This window comes from Psammomys obesus, unplaced genomic scaffold (genome assembly GCF_907164565.1).
Source record: "Psammomys obesus unplaced genomic scaffold, mPsaObe1.curated_primary_1811, whole genome shotgun sequence".
Classification (NCBI taxonomy): domain Eukaryota; kingdom Metazoa; phylum Chordata; class Mammalia; order Rodentia; family Muridae; genus Psammomys; species Psammomys obesus.
The window spans coordinates 10,279,299-10,285,617 of NW_026596120.1; the positions used below are offsets into that span (position 1 = coordinate 10,279,299).

At 35.8% G+C, this 6,319-nt stretch overlaps 1 protein-coding gene across 1 annotated transcript in view; it reads right to left on the reverse strand.

The window, feature by feature from the left end:
- Positions 1-6,319, reverse strand: part of Nck1 (NCK adaptor protein 1) — a 57,124-nt gene that overhangs the window by 12,387 nt on the left and 38,418 nt on the right. The window lies entirely within an intron of this gene.

Sequence of the window (6,319 nt, forward strand, 5' to 3'; positions counted from 1 at the left end):
CTTGGGAGGTAGAGGCAGGTGGATCTCTATGTGTTCGAGTCCAGCCTGGGCTACAAAGTGAGTTCCAGAATAGTCAACACTACATAGTGAAATCCTGTCTCAGACAAAAAACAAAAAAACAAAAACCAAAAAACCAAAAAAAAGAACCTATCATCAGAAACGAATACTGCTACTGCAACCATGTATTTTCAGGACTGCGCACTTCTCAGCATTCTTATCTGACGTTTTGCTTTTTTACTTTGAAAAATTGGGAATTTGAGGATTAGGTTTCAACCCATAAATCTGGGAGAATACATGGTAGCTCATGTCTGTAGTCTCGGCTATTGAGGATTGCATGAACCAAGGAATTCAAAGATAGCTGACAACACAGTGAGACCCTGTTTATTATAAAAACAGTGCACACCCCACTGTGTTCATAGCACATTTGATCTAGTATTTAGTTCACCACAGTCATCTGAATTTCAATTAGTCTTTTTTGCAAAAATATTATTTTAATCCACTACTTCTCTTGTTCTGATCTTGACTCTTAAAGGGTTTACCACGAAACTTAATTAAACAAACATTTAAATTTTTATTTAAACAAACTTAAATTTGTCATCTTGGAAAAGTTATTTAATTTTCAAACTTCAGTGCCTTTGTGAAATGTTGATATGTAAAGATTGATATTACAAGGTTTGTATAGTTTTAAAAAGTGTATATATAAGTGGTTAGCATAATACACAGCACATAGCAGGCATTCAACAGATAGAAGTCATCAGCTTTTCTGGTATTTTTCAGAACTACATAAACTTCATTATTATAACACAGCTGGACCGACTTGGCCAGGGTGGGAAGAGAAATCTGCACATGTAAGCACTGAGGAAGCACACAACTCTGACACAGCCATATTCTTGTTTGTTACCTTAAAAAATGTACAGATTCTTGTCCCCCATATCTATGCATTTGGCCTTCTCCTCTAGCAATTCTGTGTGTATATGTGGGAGGTCGAGACAGGGTCTCATTCACTTTGTAGCCTTAGCTGTCCTGGAACTCTTCTGTAGACCAGGATGGCCTTGAACTCAGAGATCTGCCTGCCTCTGCTTCTCCAGGTGCTGGGATTAAATGGTGTGCCCCACCACGTCCGGCTAAATATTATTTATTTATTTAATATCTATGAGTGTTTTGTCTATGTCTGCATACCACAGGAGATACCAGATCCCATGTAACTGGTTATAGATGGTTGTAAGCTACCATGTGGGTGCTAGGAATTGAACCCAGGACCTCTGGAAGAGCAGTCACTGCTCTTACCCACTGAGCCATCTCTCCAGGCCCCAGGCAACATTTAACTAGAACAATGCATTTTAAGTTCTTCAAAAGCTTTTAAGAAGCAGCTAAGTATGGTGGTACATTCCTTAATCTCAGCACTCCAGAGGCAAAAACAGATTTCTGAATTTGAGGCCAACTTGGTCTACATAGTGAGATCTTACTTTAAAAACGAAAAACAAAACAAAACAAAACAAAACAAAAAAAAACCACTTTCTTTTAAAGAACCTGGTTAAACACTGAACACTCAATCTCTATATAATCTTGCTCTTCTTTCTCTAGCAAATCTTTGTATGAATAACTCTTCCTCTTATACACTGGTTTCAAATCCCTAAAAAACTTACTGCCAGAGTTTGGAAGCATCAGATCCTAAGTAGACAAACTGGCCAGAATATATGTAAGGGATACTCTACATCCTCACCTTAGCACCTCTAAGACTTGAATCAAAGCCACCACTACACAACCATAGCAGCTCTTAACGTTTAGTTCATGTCAGCCATTCCCCGACTGATTTGTATCGGTTTATTAAATTTCTTTTATTAGTTTTTGCGTCCAACATCAGCTTTTCTTCAACTACATCACTAAGTAAATGCTCAACAAAATGGATTCAAAGAAAGTACTGCTGTTTCTAATTCCTCAGTGAAGTATCATCTCACTTTGTTCTTATGTTCTCACTTTTTCAAAACCAATTTCTCCCTCGTGGACTTCCCCCAATTCCCATGACACCAAAAAGACCATTTATTTGTTTCCCAAGACTGTAAGGCTTCTAGAGCTTAAAGGTACTTTCCAGGATCATCCTGTCTTGCCCAACTGTCTTTTGTAACCAAACAGGAAATTAAAAAAAAAAAAAGGTTTAGTTATATACCAGACTATATGGTTCATACACAATTTATCTGAGAGTAGAACTTAATTATTATAAATGCAATATAAACTTTTATTTTGTACGTCTGTTCATCCATCTACGAGATAAATTAAGATTTATAATTGTTTTTATCTAAGAAGATAAACACTATAATTTTTGTTTTCAAAGCATCTTAGCTACCAAACAAAACACGTACTCCTGTTTTCTCTATTTTTCAACTCTATATAATTGGGTGAATGAATAACCTGTCTCTACTCTGACAACGTGCCTAGAAAAACAAACATGAGTGTAACAAGAATCGAGGAAAGAAATACTTTATTTACAAAACTAAAATCTTAGCCCTTGGACTACAGATGCAGTTAGGATTAACTGTTAAATTCCTAAGACCCAGTACAGAGAACAACTTTGTCGCTTTATTTATAAGCTGATATGCGGAATCACTTTTCAAGAACATATGCTTTATATATATATATTATCCTTTAATACCATTTCTGGTTTATTTATAATTACCACTTACACTGGGCATGGTGGTACATGCCTTTAATCCCAGTACTTGAGAGGCATGGACAGGTGGATCTCTGTGAGTTTAAGGCCAGCAAAGCAAGTTCTAGGACAGCCAGGGACACATAAATAAACTATGTCTCAGAAATAAAGTAATTACTACTTACGACCATACCTAGATATGAAACCTACCTACATTATTAATAAACAAAGACTATCATTTTACTCTCTACCAGATTCTGCAAGTGTTAATATTTTGTACAAAATTTTAAATGATTATACTGTTTGTTCATTAATTTTGGTATGTGTGTGTGCATGCATGTGTACATGAATATGTTGAAGTCAGAGAACAATTTGTAAGAATCAGGTCTTTCCTTCTACCATGTGGTTCTAGGGATGGAATTTGGGTTGTCAGGTGTGATGGCAAGTGCCAAACAATTTTGCCAGCCCACTGAGCTGATTTTTGTACCGTTTGCATTCGATCCTTCATAAAAATGTGTTCAGCAATTAATGAATAAAGAACTGAGTGAAACCTCTGTTGGTAATGCACTTGCCTCACAAGCACAAGAACCTTGGCTGGATCCCCAGAACCCATATTAAAAAAAAAAAAAAAAAAAAGTTTAAACAAATCACCAAGTGTGGTAACTTTATCTTATAACCCTGTGCAGAGGAAGCAGAAAAGTATTGCTGCGGCTTAAGCCAGCCAGTGTAGCCCACTGAGTGTGTGCCTAAGCTCCAGACCAACCAGGGAACTTCTCTCCCTGAAAGACCTTCATGTCCTGAGGCTATCCTTTGGCCTCTATACTATACATGTACTCACAGGCACACAGGTATACACAAACATACATGCACACACACACACATTTAAAAGAAAATTAACTTTAAAACTGAAACCTCAAAGATCTAAAAAATGTATCTGCTCTCTAAAAAAGTAAATAGGAGTTAAAAGAGATATTCCAGAAGAAATGAGTTAGCCATCAAAGCTAAGTAAACAAAGGAGCCCCCATACTACAATGACTACATTCTTTTCCAACAAAGTGCTCACTCCTTTGTTTTGTCCTTTCTCTTGGAATCTCTCATTAGGTTACTCTTTGTTTCCTTAGGCTTCTTGTATATAAGAGACTTCTAGGATAATTTTTTTCTTTCCTTTTGTAGATACTTGACAAATATTTAAAGAGATCCAATCAAGCACACTATTATCATAAACATGCCTAGAGCAGAGCTAAATTAGTATAGCACTTTACTTATAAGTACTTGTAATTTAAATATTATCTTGACATTATTTCAACGAAGCTTAAGTAAAATCTAGTGAAACAATGGGAAAAAAACAAACAAACGAAAAAAGCTAAGTTACAACCCTGACTTACAGTTTACAACTGACATATTTCACTTCAAATGTCCACTTTAGGTTGTGTTATTAAACTACAAATATATATGTATACATATAATTTTATATCCAAATCATGTATATCCTCTCCCTATTTATTAAGCACTCAAGTTGAAACACTTTAAAATTGTTTCCCACATCAAACTAATAGCACTGAAAATATTACCAGTCATTTACCTTGTATTACATAAACAGCAAAAAGTACCAGCTTACATAAACCTACTGAGTTCTTTCCATATAGTTTTCCTCTTAATTCATGAAAGGAAAAACAAATTCCAATTCAAAATCTGAAACAAAAAAACTATGGACTTAATAAACAAGAATAACTTACTGAAAAAATCTTTTAAGACGTTTAACCAATCCATTTTGAATAAAAATTCTGTGTTCTCTTTCCAAAGTTTGTTGACACAGCTCCGGAATAATTCCAGTGAGCTTCCTGGTCTGCTCTGTAACACTGAAACTTCCCACACCCAATCCATGTGACCTGGCCCACACCCAAGCAATAGAAAACTTTTTAAAACTGAGGCTTCTCTTTTTCCAATACTGTTTCCCCTTAAATCATAAAACAACCTATAGAACAAGTAACTCATGGTGGCAGCAAAAAGTGAGTAAAAATTCACTCATTTAAAAAAATTATTAAAGCTGGTACATTTCTACCAGTTAAAAATGTACGTACACATTCTTTCTTCCCTACCTCCTCATCCTTAACTCCTAAACAATGTCTCCACTAGCTTAGCTATTGTGAAACATGGGGTGCAGAAACACTGTGAAAGGGGAGTGGTAATCTGATACAAATATTCACATGACTATTTAGATCAAAGACCACTAATTTAATACAACATTTCCAAACTCTGGGGAATGTGGACAGCCACAATTGTACTATTATAAGTACGCTTAGTCTGAAACTAGGCAAAATTGGGAACATAGAATATCACATTAAAAAGAGTGCTGCATATTTTTTGTATGCCTTGTCCCAAGTTTCTACCTCTGCAATGAACCAAAAACAAATCCTTTCCTCCCCAGAAGCCTGTGTGAAGCACATTTTGGGCAAATCTTCCCCCCAGCCCCCGCCCAGGCTGTAGGGCTGCACCAGGCCTGCAGCTACACCTCTGCCCTGTAATTGAGATGCAGACACGGGAACCTACTTTATCAGACACTTTAGATTTTGCAAATTTATAAATTCAACTTAGAATATGATCTTCTCTAGTCAAAACTGTAGATTCACTGTGACTACAAGTTTGAAAATTAGTCAACAATCAAGATTGTCCTAATAAGATGTGAAGTCATTTTAAACTAAAATTTACATCTAATTATTAAGTAGCAATATTTGAAATAAAACACTAATAATGCATTTTGTAAAAAAATAAAAGTTACCCAAGGTTCCCCAAAATGCCATGTTAACTGCGGATATCAAAATATCCTGAGTACACCAGAAATGTCTTAGTGTACAAACTGAAAGTCCAATACTTCATGAAGTTCTTTGAATTGAATTATATTTTAACTTTTGCAGTTTAGAATAGTTAAAAATATAAACATTTACCTATATTGCCAACAATTACTAAAATATCAATTTGCATTAAAAATTTAAATACTTTATATTCTGGATATTAGCCCTCTGTCAGATATAGGGCTGGTGAAGATCCTTTCCCAGTCTGTAGCTGTCGTTTTGTTCTGATGACAGCGTCCTTTGCTTTACAGAAACTTTTCAGTTTCATGAGGTCCCATTTGTTGATCTTAGAGCCTGTGCTGCTGGTGTTCTATTGTGCCAATGAGCTCAAGGTTATTCCCCACTTCTTCTAACAGGTTTGGTGTGTCTGGTTTTATACTGAGGTCTTTGATCCACTTGGACTTAGTTTTGTGCAGGGTGATAAGTATAGATCTATTTGCATTTTTCTACATGTAGATATCCAGTTAGACCAGCACCATTTGTTGAAGATGCTACCAGAATCTGGAAACAACCCAGATATCCCTCAACTGAGGAATGGATACAGACATTGTGGTACATTTACACAATGTTGTATTACTCAGCAATTATAAACAAGGAAATCACGAAATTTGCAGGCAAATGGTGGGAACTAGAAAAGATCATCCTGAGTGAGGTATCCAGAAGCAGAAAGCCACACATGGTATATACTCATTTATAAGTGGATATTAGACATATAATACAGGATAAACATACTAAAATCTATACACCTAAAGAAGCTAAGCAAGGAGGACCCTGGGTAAGATGTTCAATCCTCATTCAGAAAGGCAAACGGGATGGACAC